This window comes from Ammospiza caudacuta, chromosome 10, assembly GCF_027887145.1.
Source record: "Ammospiza caudacuta isolate bAmmCau1 chromosome 10, bAmmCau1.pri, whole genome shotgun sequence".
Lineage (NCBI taxonomy): Eukaryota > Metazoa > Chordata > Aves > Passeriformes > Passerellidae > Ammospiza > Ammospiza caudacuta.
Window position 1 is genome coordinate 16,137,202 of NC_080602.1, and position 14,397 is coordinate 16,151,598.

Here is a 14,397-nt window from a genome sequence, read left to right on the forward strand (position 1 = left end):
TGCATGGGAGTGTGGGAGGGATAAATCATATTCATTATTCGCATTCATGAAATTCCAAACACATGGGAAGTACTGATGGTGTCCTTGGGGAGCGAGAAACAGCTTGTCAGAGATATCCAAGTAAAAGGGGTGCAAAATCAATTATGAAAGGAGGTGTTTCCTGCTCTAACAAGCTAATTACTGTACATCAAGTCACAAAAGGAAAACTGATGCTTTTTATTTTTTTAATGGAGGTGCTGTCAGATTAAATCAACTTGGAAGGACGACCGGGTTTAATGTATTCCCTCAGCTGATGCTCTCTTTAACACATTTACATATGCAAACATGTTAATATTCTGGCAGGATCCATGAAATAGGGCTGACAGGGCAGAACCTAACAAAACAGTTATGTGACCCTGCTCCTGCAGCTTATTTATGTCATTTACATACGCTGGGAGCTCAGCTCCTGCTGAGAGTGATTGGCCTGGGAGCCAGCACTGTGAAAGCAGGAGCATCCCAACAGGGAAATGACACATCCCTGCTGCTGGAAAGATCCATTTTAGGAGACAAACCAAATGTATAAATTGCTAATGAGCTATCCCTTCCTGTTCAGCACAGCTAGCAAAACTGCAGATGGTTGATTCCTTCTGGGATAATAGGTGAAGCTGGAGTATTTGCTAGATGGCTTCCAGGTTATCTGCCGGGAGCAAACAGCCATGCCACGTTCCCTTTTCCACAGCAGGGATCAGAGCAAGGGGTGTTTGCTGCCCTCCTCTCCCAGTCCCCCTGGGCAGCCTGCACCCACCAGGACACACTGGCTTTCCTCAGGGCTTGTCCAGGAGAATGCAGTGTTTCTCTGCATCCCTGTATCCATTTCTCCATCTGTCTCTGCCTTTTCTTACAGACCCACAAGCCTGAAAAAGCTTGCAGTCAGCAAAAGCTCCCTGTGCACACAAACCTCCACGCTGGGCAGTGATGGTCACCTGTGTTAGGGGTTGAGGCACTAATGTTTCCTTTCACTGCTCTCCAAAAGATTAATTGTTTTCATGCAGCCATGTGCACTGGGGCCAGGGGTCACACCCTGCCCACAATGATGCTGTGCACAGCCAGCACCCAGAGAGCAGTGCACAGAGGAAGGCTTGCACTGCTCAGCACCCAGCTGCTCTGCAGCACCAGCCCTGGCTGGCAGGGAGGGCTGGCAGTGCCCAGGAGCCCTGTCCCAGGCACAGCCAGCTCCCAGCCCTCAGCACAGTGCCAGGGCTGCACCAAGGAGAGGTCCCATCACTGCACACACCTCCAGGACAGGGAGCCAAACCCAGCCTGGGGCTCTGTGCCTCATCAGAGTGGGATGGCAGAAAGCAGCACCAGGGCTTTGGCCACCCCAGAGCTGGCAGCCAGGCCTGGCAGGTGAACAGCTGTGCTCTGTCCAGCTGCAGCCTTTGCAGGCTCTGGGGCATGGCTGCACCCAGCTGTGTCAATCTGCTCCCACTTGGGCTGAGTGCAGCTGAAAGACGGATGACCTGTTATATATTTTCCTACTTTTAACTATTCCCACATGATGGGAGTTTTTCTGGGATATAGATAATAGGTGCACTCTTGAAGTCTTTATCAGGGCCAGGTTGTCACTGGTCCCTCACACACCAGGGGTACTGGGGAAGATTAGAAGGAGCAATCAGATTTCCATTTGTGCAATGCAAAGGCAGAAGAAATTTCTATGCTTAGACGTGGTAACAAGCTGCTTTCCATTGTAGTCAACAGGCAAAACCTTATTTTAGAAGAACAGGAACATCTTCCACTGCACACCACATACCTGCAGAGCCAGCCAGGAGAGAATGGTGTGTTTTTCAGGAGGTGTGTCAGCTTGGACAATGCTCCTTCCAAAGAGGAATGTAATCAAACTCCTTACTCAAGCAAAACTTGAGTCAGTCAGCATAGCTCCACCTGAATGCAAAGGGAGAAAAGATTCAAAACCTGGTCTAAGATAGGCCAAACACCTGTTTATTTGCCTGTTGTCTTCTCTCCTACAGAGTAAGCATAGGCAATGCTAGGGAAACCATGTCATTCATAAAATGGATTGATATCCTTGAAGCTGTTCAGCTCCTTCTTGAGGAAAATGCACAACCTGTGTCTTACACTCAGATGGATTCACTCACTTGTGGAATGTATGCCTTGATACCATTTTCTGACGCAGGCTTTCCTTCACACACACATCTGCAGACAGCAATTTCCTATTGCAGATGCTGCCCATCACCTCCATGTTCCTTTCTTCCACCCACAAGGAATTCAGATGTAGGCACTTCAGAGCAAGCAGGGACAGCCAAGGGAAGTCTGGCCCCAACTTGCCTGTGATTTAGCACAGACCCAGAAGCACCTCATGGAGAGGGCAGAGTCCAGCCAGCAGTCCTGGCAGCACACTGTGCCCAAGGCTGTACAACAGAGCCCTTTTCTCCAGACTCCATTTTCCTGGTGGTCCCAGGCAGAGCACAAACAAGAATGGTGATGCTGTTAATGATGGAGATGATCCCCAGGTGGCTGAAACCTCAAGAAGTTCACCCCAGAGCAGCCTGAATCCTTGCAGGCAGATGGGAGCTGATGCTGCCAGGACAAGGGGAAAGTGAGGAATGAAGGAATGGGAGCTGCAGGGTGTGTGTGTCAAACCCTGCCTTGCCACACAGGGTCCCCTCGCCCTTTCATGGCTGGAGTAGATGCCTTGGGCCTCTGGGAGCTCTCTAAAGAGCCTGCACTGGCCTCACTTGCTGAGATGTACTCTCCAGTGAAGTCTGTCCCCTTGATAAAGGAGAAAATGAAGAAGATAGAGACATCTGCTGGGAAGCTGTCAGGTTTATTAGATACATGCGGGCTTGGGGACGGAGCACCTAGAGGATCTCAAGGAATCTGAGCTCAAAGAAATAAAGGCAACTTCAAAAGGCACGACCAGACCAACAGAATCACTTAACAACAGTAATTTTTTGCTGGAAATACAATTGAAAACACCTGAGAATCAAATCGAGATTCAGCCTATCCCCCTGGCTGGAGTTGCAGCTGCTATTGATTCTGGGCACTAGATCTTAGGAAAGCTCCTCTGTAAACTCCTGACACTGGCTATTACAAGTGATCCCAGATGTGAAAGGATTTATGGGATCCCCACACCTTAAAATATGCACAGATTAAAGACTGTGCTAGTTCTAAAGCTAGAGGGAGATAGGGCTGGTTCCCCCTCCTCTGCTCAGTGCTGGGTGTCACTGGCTGCTGGGGCCAGGGGGCTCAGCCTGGGGGCCATGGCAGCTCATGGGGATGGAAAAACACATCTACAAACACTCCACAGCACCCCCTGTGAGATGACTTACTGTCTCTGTCAGGAAATCTGGTACCAATCACCAGTCAGTGATTTGCTGTTAGTGATCCTTACCCGGAGCCCTTTGTCATGACCTGGACTGCCTTGCCAGGGCACAGAGGAGGGACAGACAGACACACCTTTGTCACTGGCTGGAGGAGAGCAGGTTCTGCCAGGTTCCTACATGCTCCACAGCAGCATTGCAACTTTTCCTTTCAGTTTCATCTCACAACTCTCATCCAGGGATCCCAAGGCAGAAATGGGGAGGCTGAAGGATGGAAACAGTACTTGTAGGCTTTGCAAAGAGTAAAGCAACCTGGTCCATCTTCCACCCATCCCAGCGCCCCTTATACCAGGGAAAAAAATTATATTGACTCAAGTCAGGAGGAGATCAGCCCCTTTGTGCTGCCAAAATGGATGAGGCTGTTCACAGTGGTAAATACCAGGTCAGCTGCATTCAGAGAAGGCAGTTTTTCTTCTGTGGCAAAAGACAGGAGTGTCTTCTCACTGTGTGTACCTGTCAGTATCACTGCAGACAGCAGCATCACCAGAAGGCAGGTTGGTCCTTTATGATTTTCTTTTTATTTGTCTTTAACAAAACAGTAGTCTTTAAGTAAAGAAATTAAAATCCACCTGATTGGAAAGCTGAAAAGCTGAGTGTTGGTGGGGTTTGATTTTGAGCAGTGAATAGAGCAAAGCAAGTTGCCAGCTTGTGTTCACGCACATTTCTGAATCGTCTGTGAGGTCTCAAAACTAATGATCAATATGTTGTCTGTTGTGGTAAACAGACATTTTTAAAAGATTCTTGCTTCATAGTCCACAGAAGAATTTGATTTCCATGCCTATTAAATAATGATAGATTTTATGACAGCAAATGTAAGATCTGTCATGTGACCGGGATCAACTTTTGCTGGTAATCCAATATCTGACCCTACAGCAAACTAGTGTTCACATCTCCAGTGCAGCACCCAGCCTGCTTTTACACCCTCATGGGCTGCACTGTCCCTGCTCCCAGCACCTCACCAGCCTGCTGCCAGCTCCTCCTAGGCAGGGAGAATGAGAGAGCACAAAAATACACCAGCATTCCCTGTGCTTGTACATAGCTGAGGGAGGAGGCTGTGAGGGAAGCCACACAGATCTGCAGGTTCATTGCAGGCGAGGCATCATCTCCTGTTCTTGTGTGTATTTTACTGTAGGGATTGATGTCATGCTCCTGTGCATGCTCAACTCATAACACCCATGGCTGTTCTCATGTTTTCTGGACACATTTAGCACAGTTTTTGCCTTTGTCTGATGCCATGCTCTGTGCTTGGCCAGGGCTGTCAGGAGGGATGTGAGCTCACAGGGGTACATTGTGTCTGCCCCAAGGAGGTACCAAAGCACCACGGCACTCCTCTTTAGAGAACTTCACTTTTGACCAGCAGGTGAGAGACTGAGTCAGCACAAGTAACAGATACCCTGAGCTTCTCACTAACGAATTAACAGAGCTCAGGAACAGAAAGGCAACTTCCCGGGACCTACCATCATGTGAGTGAGCTGCTGCCACACAAATGCCTTAAAAATGCCAGCCCAAGCCCCAGATGAGCTGTTTGGAGCCCCATAAATCCCTGCACTACTCTGGGTGACATTTTCTTTTGCTTCCACAGCCTCTACGGTGAATAACTTGCAAGACTGTTACAGACAAGAGTTCCAAAGAGCTGCTCAAGCCCTTCAGAAAAACAAAGCTCTGCGATCATTAACAAACACTTGTGATGTGTTACCATGTTGAAAGAGAAAATTACTATCCTTCAGCAGCAAACAGTAAGTATATAAAACATGAAAATCTACCAAACACACCAAATGCTGATGCCATGAGGGGTATACAATTTGTCCTTGAAATGGAGGATATAGAGGGGTTCACTTGCTAGGTATAATCCCACTGAAATTATAAATATTGTGGGTTTTCATGGGACAGAGGAATTTGTTTTCATTGAAAGAGAATGAAAACTCATTCTTCATTGTCTTGATTCAAAGTCAGGAATCTCTCCATCTCTGAATACACATGAAATCTGCTCCAGGCAGAGCAGCCCAGTGTCAGGTGATGTGGCCAGAGACCTCTGATTTGGGCCACCGTGTCAGAATCCTCCTGGGCAGAAGCCACAGCTCGATCTCTGCCTGAGCTGAGCTTCTTAACACACCCAAAACAAGGAGGAAGGCTACCAGGGAGACTCTGCAAAAGGAGTCAAACGTGACAAGACCCCCTTTTGTACCCTCAGGGCTCCCCTGAGGGAGTCAGGGGCAGGGAATGAGATGCTCAGATTGCCCTAGCCACTTCTGGGGCAAACATTTACTTTAGATTAAGTGGCATGTAAAGAAGAGAGGAGCCCTCTCTGGCTGGCTGCTAGGGTTGATAGTTAAATATTTATAATGTCCAAATTAGCATAGTGGAATCTCAATTCATCAATTTGTTCTGGTGCGTTTGTAGGAGGGTGCGGGGGTGTGGGCCCGGCAGGCGGTGCAGCCGTGGGTGGGCAGGCCGCGTGTGCCGTGTCCAGCCGGGCTCTCTCTGCCCTGCGTCCCTGCCTCGCCCTTTGCAGGGTCAGGGGAGCGGGCAGGGCTGCAGGGAGCCCCGCTCTGCCCAAACCCACCTGCCCGAGGGGGGCAGCCCCGGAGCTGTGGGGAGCAGCCTGGTCAGGCAGCACCGGCCTGGGGCTACCCGGGTGCGGGCTGCAGGAGGGAGGGGGCCGCCCTGGAAGGGTTAAGGCTTTTCAGGCCAAAATCCCCCAACAGAAGGCAGGGTCAGCCTCGGAGCTGAAATCTAAGTGCTAATGACTGATGCCCTTCACCCCTCGGCTGCCTGCAAAGGCGAGTGGCCTGGATGAGCCGGGGCCGGAGAGCATTTAACATTTGAACTTCTCCCGCCCGGCGAGGCAGCAGGCCGTTGTGCGCGGGGTCGCTGACCCCCAGCCCCGCTCCCCCCAGCCCTCAGCTGCCTCCCAGCCCTAATTGAATGACAGATGGTCAGCGGCAGCGAGAGGGCAGCAGCGCCGGGGGCATGGGGCCCTGCTCCTGCCCACGCAGCCCCCTCGCCGGCCGGCCCCGAGGCTGCTGGCACCCCGAGCCGCCGGCACACACCTGGGGACGTGGGGCAGTGCCCAGGGCTGGGCAGGGACAGATCACACCGGCCTGATTCCAGCACCAGTTCTTCTCATCCCTCTGCCACACGACAAAATAGCACTAAATCCGGGGAGACCTGAGCAGTGCAGAGCGCCCAAGGCCTCTCAAGGCAGCTCCTGGCAGTGCCAGGACAGAGGAAGGAGCTGGGCTGTCTGGGCTCCGTGGGGACGTGGGGCAGCCACAGGGAGCCTGGTCAGAGCAGGCACAGCTGTGAGCGGCCCCTTCCCCGGCCTGCACCCCGGGCTGCCCTCGCTCCCCTCCGTGCCTCTGGCCGGGGGTTCTGGAGGAGGATGCCACAGGTGACAGGAAGGGCCTCGCTGCAGCCGCCGAGGGCTCTGTGGAAGTGCTCGGTGGTGCCCCTGTCCAGTGCCCTTAGCCGTGCCAGCTGCCTCGCAGGCAGGGCTGGCAGCCCGGGCTGGCGCTGGGGAGCAGAGGCTGTGCTCGCGCAGCCCCCCGCTGCAGCCCGCTGTCCCTTTAACGGAGAGCCGTGATTCCCACAATTACTGGGATTACAAGGAAAGGGTTATCGATTTGCAGCCTGCACTGTGTGATCAGCGCCCGGGCGCCCCCCCCCCCCCTCACAACCCACCTCTCCTACTGTAAGCACGAAACCATTTATAAATGTTTTATTTCACTGATCGCCTCACCCTTGCTGCATAATAATAACCCCAGCAGCACGGCGATATATTCTCTCCACTCCCCCTCTCCCTGTGCCCGCAGCCTGCAAAAGGCACCAACGTGATATGCAGCAGCCCCTGATTTGTGTGTATGTTTTAATTACCGCCGGAGAAACCTGTACACAAGCATAAAAAAGGGTGAGGGAAAGGGAGAGCAGGCCCAGACGGCGGAGGCAATGGCAGCCTAATGCACCGCTGGCTGACAGCGACTTCCGCTCAGGCACCTTCTCCAGATCGAACCCTTCGATTGTAACTGAAACAATTTGCATACTGATTCCTCTCATAGCCTCCCGATCCATAACCAGCCAGGCAGCTATTCAAATGCAAGTAGCATCCCTAAATGCAAGGCTAGACTGACCAAAATGCGCTGTCCTACAAGCAGGAGGAGAAGAAAAAAACCTTGATTATTATTTCTATTTTTGTTCCTTTTAACCTTTAAAAGGTTTAGCTGGAAGCTGTTGGCTTATGGCTGGGGATGTAAGGGAAGGAATTGATCCTGAACTGGACTTAAAGATGGAGCAAAATGGGGCGCTGAAGAGATTTTTCGTTGTGGCTTTTTCTTTTTTCTTTTTCCTATTTTTATTTTTACCTGAGCAACAAACTGAGGCTCTTTGGAGGGAAAGAGGGTCCATCCTCTCTCCCATCCCCTTTCTCCACCAAAACCATCTCAGCTCGTGCAGACCCAGGGAATACACAAATTGCTGCCTGTGCCTCTGCCTCTGGTGCCTGTTGGGCTGATGAAGATCGTGTAATTCTGGCTGTAAATTCTTGCGTTTAAGTTAGTCCAATAAAAGATCTCTCCTACACCTTGTGAGGGTTTGGTGCTTTATTTTTTTAAATGGGACTGGCGTGGCAGCCGCGGCGTTTGCCTTTTTTTTTTTTTTTTTTCATTTTTTCCCTTCTTCTTCTTTTTCTTCCTCTCGTTCTCATTTGAAATTATGCAGATAGAATTTTTTTTTTTTTTTTACTTTGAGTTTTCTCCTCCTAGGGACAATCTAGGAGGCGAGCCCGCAGCGGATGGCCGTCCCGGCGGCGTGCGGCGGACGCGGGGTAAGCGTGCCCAGCGGGGCACGGCGCGGGCGGCGGGGCCGGCGGGCGGGGCGGGGCGGGGCGCGCCGGGGCGGCCGCGGCCGCGCAGCGACGGCGGAGCGGGGCCCGAGCGGCGCCCGCGGAGCGGGGTGCGCGCAGGCGGGGCAGGGAGCCTCGTCCGGAGCCTCCGCACCCGCAGAGCGGCCCGCGCTCCTTGCGCGGGGGCCGCGCGTAGGCACCGGGCTGCTCCGCACCCGCTCCGCCGCCGCGCAGCCCCGCGCAGGCTGCGGCCGCTGCCCGCCGGCGCGTCCGAGAGCGGGAGCGGTCCCGGAGCACCGGCAGCCTCCATGTTTGGGGCCATTCCTTGCTAAATTCACCGTGAATGTCCCCGAAATCGATGCCGATAATTTTCTGCTAATAAGGGCCCCGCTTTTATTTCAGCCGGGCTAAGCAGCGCTGCGCCAGCCATTGCGGGTCGGGGGATCGATTGCGAGCAGGTTCCTCCGCAGGTTCGTGCGCTGCACAGCCCAGTCGCACGGATGCCCGAGCGTGTGCCTGCCGGCTCGCTGTACGCGGGGGATAAACCATAGAGATGCGTAGATATTTTATTATTTAGCGGCCTCCGAGGGAAAGTTTTTAGGATGCCGTGGAGCTGGCTGGCTTCTCGTCCCTCTAAAATTCCCATTTGCCTCGGGCTACGACCTGTTATTTGACCTTTAGACACCCCGGAAGATAGCTCAGTTTTTCTTTCGAAATAGAAATAAGCCGACGCGGTGGGATGACACCGCCAAGGGGAGCCGGGCCCGGCCCGGGTCGGCCCTGCCCTCGCAAGGTGCACGAACAGGGAGAGCTTTCGGCCGGGGGCCGGGCTGAGCCCAGGGTGACACGCGTTCATTTTGATTTCATTTGAAGACATTTGATGGTTGTAGATCTTTCTCTGGTTTGTTGCATCACCACAGCTCACTCCTTAAAACAGTAATTCAAGATGTAAGTAAAAGTGTTTTCATTTTTATTGATCCTGCTAACATCTTTCATTACCCAACACGTAACCACAACAAATGATTGCTTATTTGATACGCAGAATTTTATCGACGCTCTCCCAGGCCGGGGCGCGGATCCTAAATCCCGGCGGCGTTAGGCGCGGTGCCGCGTAGCGGCCAGGACGGAGGGCGGGCGCTGCCCGAGCCCCCGGCACGGCCCGGAGCGCTCCCCCCGGCCTGGCCCTGCCGAGGAGAGGGCAGCAGGGCTCGGGGGGAAGGCAGCGCTACCCCAGCCTGCGCCGGGCCCTGCGGAGCGGCCGGGGTGCGGGGATGCCCACAGCTCGGGGGCTGCCCGAGGCTGGGGGCTGCCCGCCGCCCCTGCCCGCCGCTCCGTTCCCTCGCAGCCAAACCCAACAAGTACCGGGAGCAGAAGCGGCCGCGCCGCCGGCCCCGCACCGCCTCGGCCGCCACACGCCCGGCAGCGCCGCAGCGCCGGCCCTTCGCTCTCCTCTTCTCTTGTCCCTCCCGTTTCTTAGAAATACACTAATTAAATATTTTTTAAAGGGGAATTTTGTTTTTAAAAATACAAATAGAAATCACCAAATCTTTGGGGCTAGTAGAGAACACCGAACGATTTGAAACGCAGATCCTATTTACATGACCCCTTTCAGCTAACGGCGTGAAAGGTTTTTCAGCCAGCAAAAAAATGCTACTATTTTAACTCTCTTTGAGAATATTATTTTTGCTCTTAATACTAGAATAGAAGGCAGGTTTATGAGGGACAGGCTCGAAGAATTGGTTTCGATGCAAGAGACCTACAGTGAAATTAAACTAGGTGGATTCTTTATTAAATGATTTTCGGTCTTCTGTGGTTTTATGAAAATAAAAGGGAGCACTTTGTCATTTTTAACAATGTAAGTAGCCAATAAATCTAATTTTCACATTGATTTCTGTAGGAATTAAGTGATATCTACACTATCTGCTGTGAATTGTTTTTGGAAACAAGTGCGACTTTCTTCTGGTGGAAGCTTTTTTAAAAAATAATAATTACAAAAATATATTTTTAAAAATATTTCTTAAACCATTAGGTTTTTAAAGTACGGGGGAAATTATCTATGAGATTGATCATGTATATCTGAGACGGCATCTAGACAAAGAATTTTATAAAATGCGCTAGGACAAGCAAAGGAAGAGCATTGCATGGGAAAATGTCTAATACGAATAATTACAAAGGCGAAGACTTTACAGAACCCTCTGTCTGGCGTCCGCGGAAGGGGAGAAAAGGATAAAAAAAAAAAAAAAGTGACGGACTATATTCGCTCCTACATGTAACTAATAAAGATCTCAGCTGAGAACCCAGGGCGCTGCGAGCAGCGCTGCCAGATTAAAACGTGTCCCTGCCTTAATTGCTAGCTCGGCGCCACGTGCTGCCTGCGCGGCCAGGTGCCCTTCCCGGGCCTGGCACAGCATCACCTCCGTGCACCCCGGGGATTTAACTGCACCTTTCCCTGAGTAATGACCCAGAAGAATAGCGTTCCCCAAAGCCTATTGATCCCCATTGTGTCCCCATCCGTGGGCTCGGACAGCCCGCGCCGCTGTGACCCCGAGGATCACTCCTGTTTGTGGGTACCCGTGGGGCGAGGGGCGGTGGAGAGGGCAGGCGCCCCCGCGGCCCTCCCGGCCCGGCCCGGTGAGGGGAGGGGGCACCGGGGCAGCACCGGGGCAGCACCGGGGCAGCAGCAGTGTCCCGCCGTGGGACGGGCCGGGCCGGACCCGCCGGCAGCTCCTGCCCGCGAACCCCGGCTCGGCGGGTGAGGCTCGGCCCGGCCCCGCGGGTCGCGGAGCGCCGTGGGCGGTGGCTGCAGGGGAGGAGGAGCGCGGCTCCTTCCCTCTCTCCTCCTCCCGTGCCCCCAGCTCTGCCCGGCCGTGCTGGGGACGCTCCGCAGGCCATCGCCGGGCACAGCTGGCGGCGGTGCCCGTGAGGAGAGCGTCCTTTGGCCCCGGGAGGGTTTCCCTGCGGCTTTCCCGGGCATCCTCGCAGGATCCACGGCCCAGGGGTGCCGCCCGCCGCGCCGCCACCGCGTGTACCGTGCGTGGATTGTGCGTGGATCGCACATCCCCTGGGGCCCGGGGCCGCCCCGGCGAGGGGCAGCGCCCCGCCGGTCCCAGCCTGCCTCCGAGAAGGCGGCAGTGTAGAGTTCAAACGCATCAAACTATCAGAAGTCATTTATCCGGTTTCATAAATAATGTTCTTATTATCTGCAGCCCCCTTAATTCATGCTCCTGTCCTCTTGATTGCGGGGTTTTCAGCAGATAAAAAGTTTATAAGTTGGTCGGGTTCTTGTTTTCCTTTTTCCATCATTAACATCATTAATATAAGCTATCAATAACCCTGTCGTTTGGAGCATAGCTTCACAGTATTGATTTGCGCAGCTATTCATCTCTGCCATAGAAGACACGGAATAATTTTCGCATTACAGTAGCTTGGATTTGCTTTTAATTCATATTTAAAGCTGCAACTGGCTCTGTGGAGCTCTCTGCGAAAGACTAGAGGCGCCTAATTAATAATAAGTTAGAAACGAAGGAAGGCACCAGCGGATAAATAATTAATACAGACATCTCTGTCTCTTTGAGTATTGCTACTTTAAAAATTTAGACTTACCAGGGCCATACTGTAAGTCTGCAAGTTATATTGAGGAGATGATTTAAGAAAGCTATTTTTTTTTCCTGAAATACAATGCTAAATTATTTACGGTGTTTTGCAATCTTCCATAAGTTCCTTCATTAACAAACGCTGCGGTTTGCTCCGGGGGGTGCGGGAGAGCGCGGCTGCAGAGGGATCGCGGCGGCTCGGCCGGGCAGCGCCCGGGCTCGCTCGGTGCCCTCTCCCAGCTCCGCGTCCTTCGGCCGGCCAGACCCCACCGTGGGGCTCCAGAGGGGAGAAGGGAAGAGCCCAGCGCCCTTAGGCGGGTGGCAGGGGCCGGCTGGGAGCGAGTTCAGCCCCCGCGCTGCCGACCCCGGGTTCCGCGGGGCTCCCCTCGGGCAGAAGTCGGGCCCGGGGGAGAGGGGAAGGGCAGGACCCCCCCGGCGGGCACCCGCAGCGAGCCCCCGCCGCGCCGCAGCTTCCCCTGAAAGCCAGGCCCTCCCCCACCTGCCCCGGCCGGCGCAGCCCTCTGTTCTCTGCCTGCCCCCGACAGATGTATATGTTTTTGTCGCCAAGCAAGTTTCCAAGAAGCTCGACAGGGGAAAGTCTGGAAAAGTTAATCCCCCCCGGCAGCTGTTGGCTTTGGGAGCCTTCGAGCGTCACCTTTGACACGCTCCCCGTGCGAGGGGACCCGGTGCCGCAAGCTGTCACCGCACAGGAGGCGCGGAGGGCGCGGGCGGCGGCAGCCCCCTAACACGCTATTAAAAGAAAATCAAAGTGGAAAAGTATAATACAAATAAAAATAAATTAAAGGGGAAAAAAAGAAAATAAAGGAAAAGGAAAAAAAAAAAAAAAGAGAGAGAGAAGAAAAGAAAAAGGGAAGAAAAGCAATTGTGTCCGGTCGGTTGCAGCGCGCTGTGGCCGCTGCCCCGGCCGGGCCGCCACGTCGGGCGGGCCCCGGTGCCCGCGCGGTGTTTGCTGGCGTCAGGCGGGAGATTACGGCCGTTTCATGGTGTCATTAGCTCGGATTTAAAAAGCACACACACGCCACGCAATTCAAACAAGCAAAGTTGCGTTTTAAGTCCGCTCCGAGTATCTGCTGATCAAATAAAGACTTAAGGGCGGTAACGATTATTCTGTTAAATATATGGTACTTGACTGCACAAGCAGTAATTGATTAGCGCACCGAAATGAGCTCTCCCCGGCGCTCGCCCTTCGCCAGTGGGGCGGGAAGCTCCGCGGGGGAACCGCGCCGGCTCCGCGACGAGGGGAGCCCACGCACGGCACCCCGACGGCGGAGAAGAGAGAATGCGGGGAGTGTGCCGGCCTCGTCTGCCCTGTCCCGGGTTCCTGCGAGCCCATCGCGGGCTCCCGGGGCACCCTGCGGCTGAGACGGGACCGGGGCGGTCGGGCCCAGATGCTGCTCTGTCCTCCGCGCCCGCGGCTGTTGCGCGCCGGAGCCGCTTCGTCCTTGGGTCAGCCCAGAGTAACGGAAAAAAGATTTTAAAAATAAAAGATGCATGTAGGGCTGGGGGGAGCTGGGTGCGTTTGTACGGTCACTCTTTTCTAAGGCTAGAGATTTAACCTCGACGGAGGCCGGCGTGTCACAGGACTCTCCAAATTGTTAGCGGTCGGGTTTATACTCATTTCTTGAAGAAAAATTGGATGTTGCAATTTCCTACAAACTCGAGGAAGTAACATATTCGCTGTGACGTTTGCTTTGATAACTAATCGCTAAATACACTGAGATTAAATATTTTTAATTAAACTGTAAATTGTGTACAGATATTGATAATGAAGAAGCTGACAATGTTTCGATTAGATCTGTGACATCACCTTGCGTTGGCTTGGGAAACAATCACAGCTGTTCACTTCGGGCTCAAAACGTTCTCGATTATTTTATTACTGTATTTTATTGCATTTTAATTTTGTATTCTATTGTATTTTATTTTATTTCATCCTAAACATTTTCTGAGATCATTGATTAGGTTTCAGGTTTATTTTTTCTTCTTTGGCAGATATACATCTCCTTATCTATTCCTTGCTATCAGAAATGGAGACACTGTCAGCGTCAAAGTTACAAAAATTTAGAGAGTTGTGGAAGCGTTTAGGATGGGGACGGCTGGGGTGGCAGCAACAGTGCGGGATCTGTACATGGGATTTTTTTTTGCACAAAATAAAATACGGGGAACTCCTTGCACCCAGGGAAAATGAACGGTAGTGAGCAATTGATTTCTTTCGGAGACGGGGTTCAGTAGCTCAGAATTCTTAAAAGTGGTTGTATGTATGTGTGTATGTGTGTTAATTTCAGGAAATACATAAAACCGCTGTGCAAATTCTGAATTTACAGAGGCGAAAAGTATACTCGCTTGCAGGGCCATACACGCACCACAGACACAGAGGATAGTTGAGATTCTGAAAGTTTCCTGCGAGCCTCCGAGCGCCTGGTGATTTTTGATCTCCGAGCACAGGCACACGCAGGCTGTGAGCCCGCAGCCACGCTCGGGGCCGGTCCCGGTGCATTCCCCACGCTGGGGGCACGGTCCCGTGAGCGCCCGGGAGTGCGGGAGGCACCGGGGGCTCCGCTCAGCTCCGGGT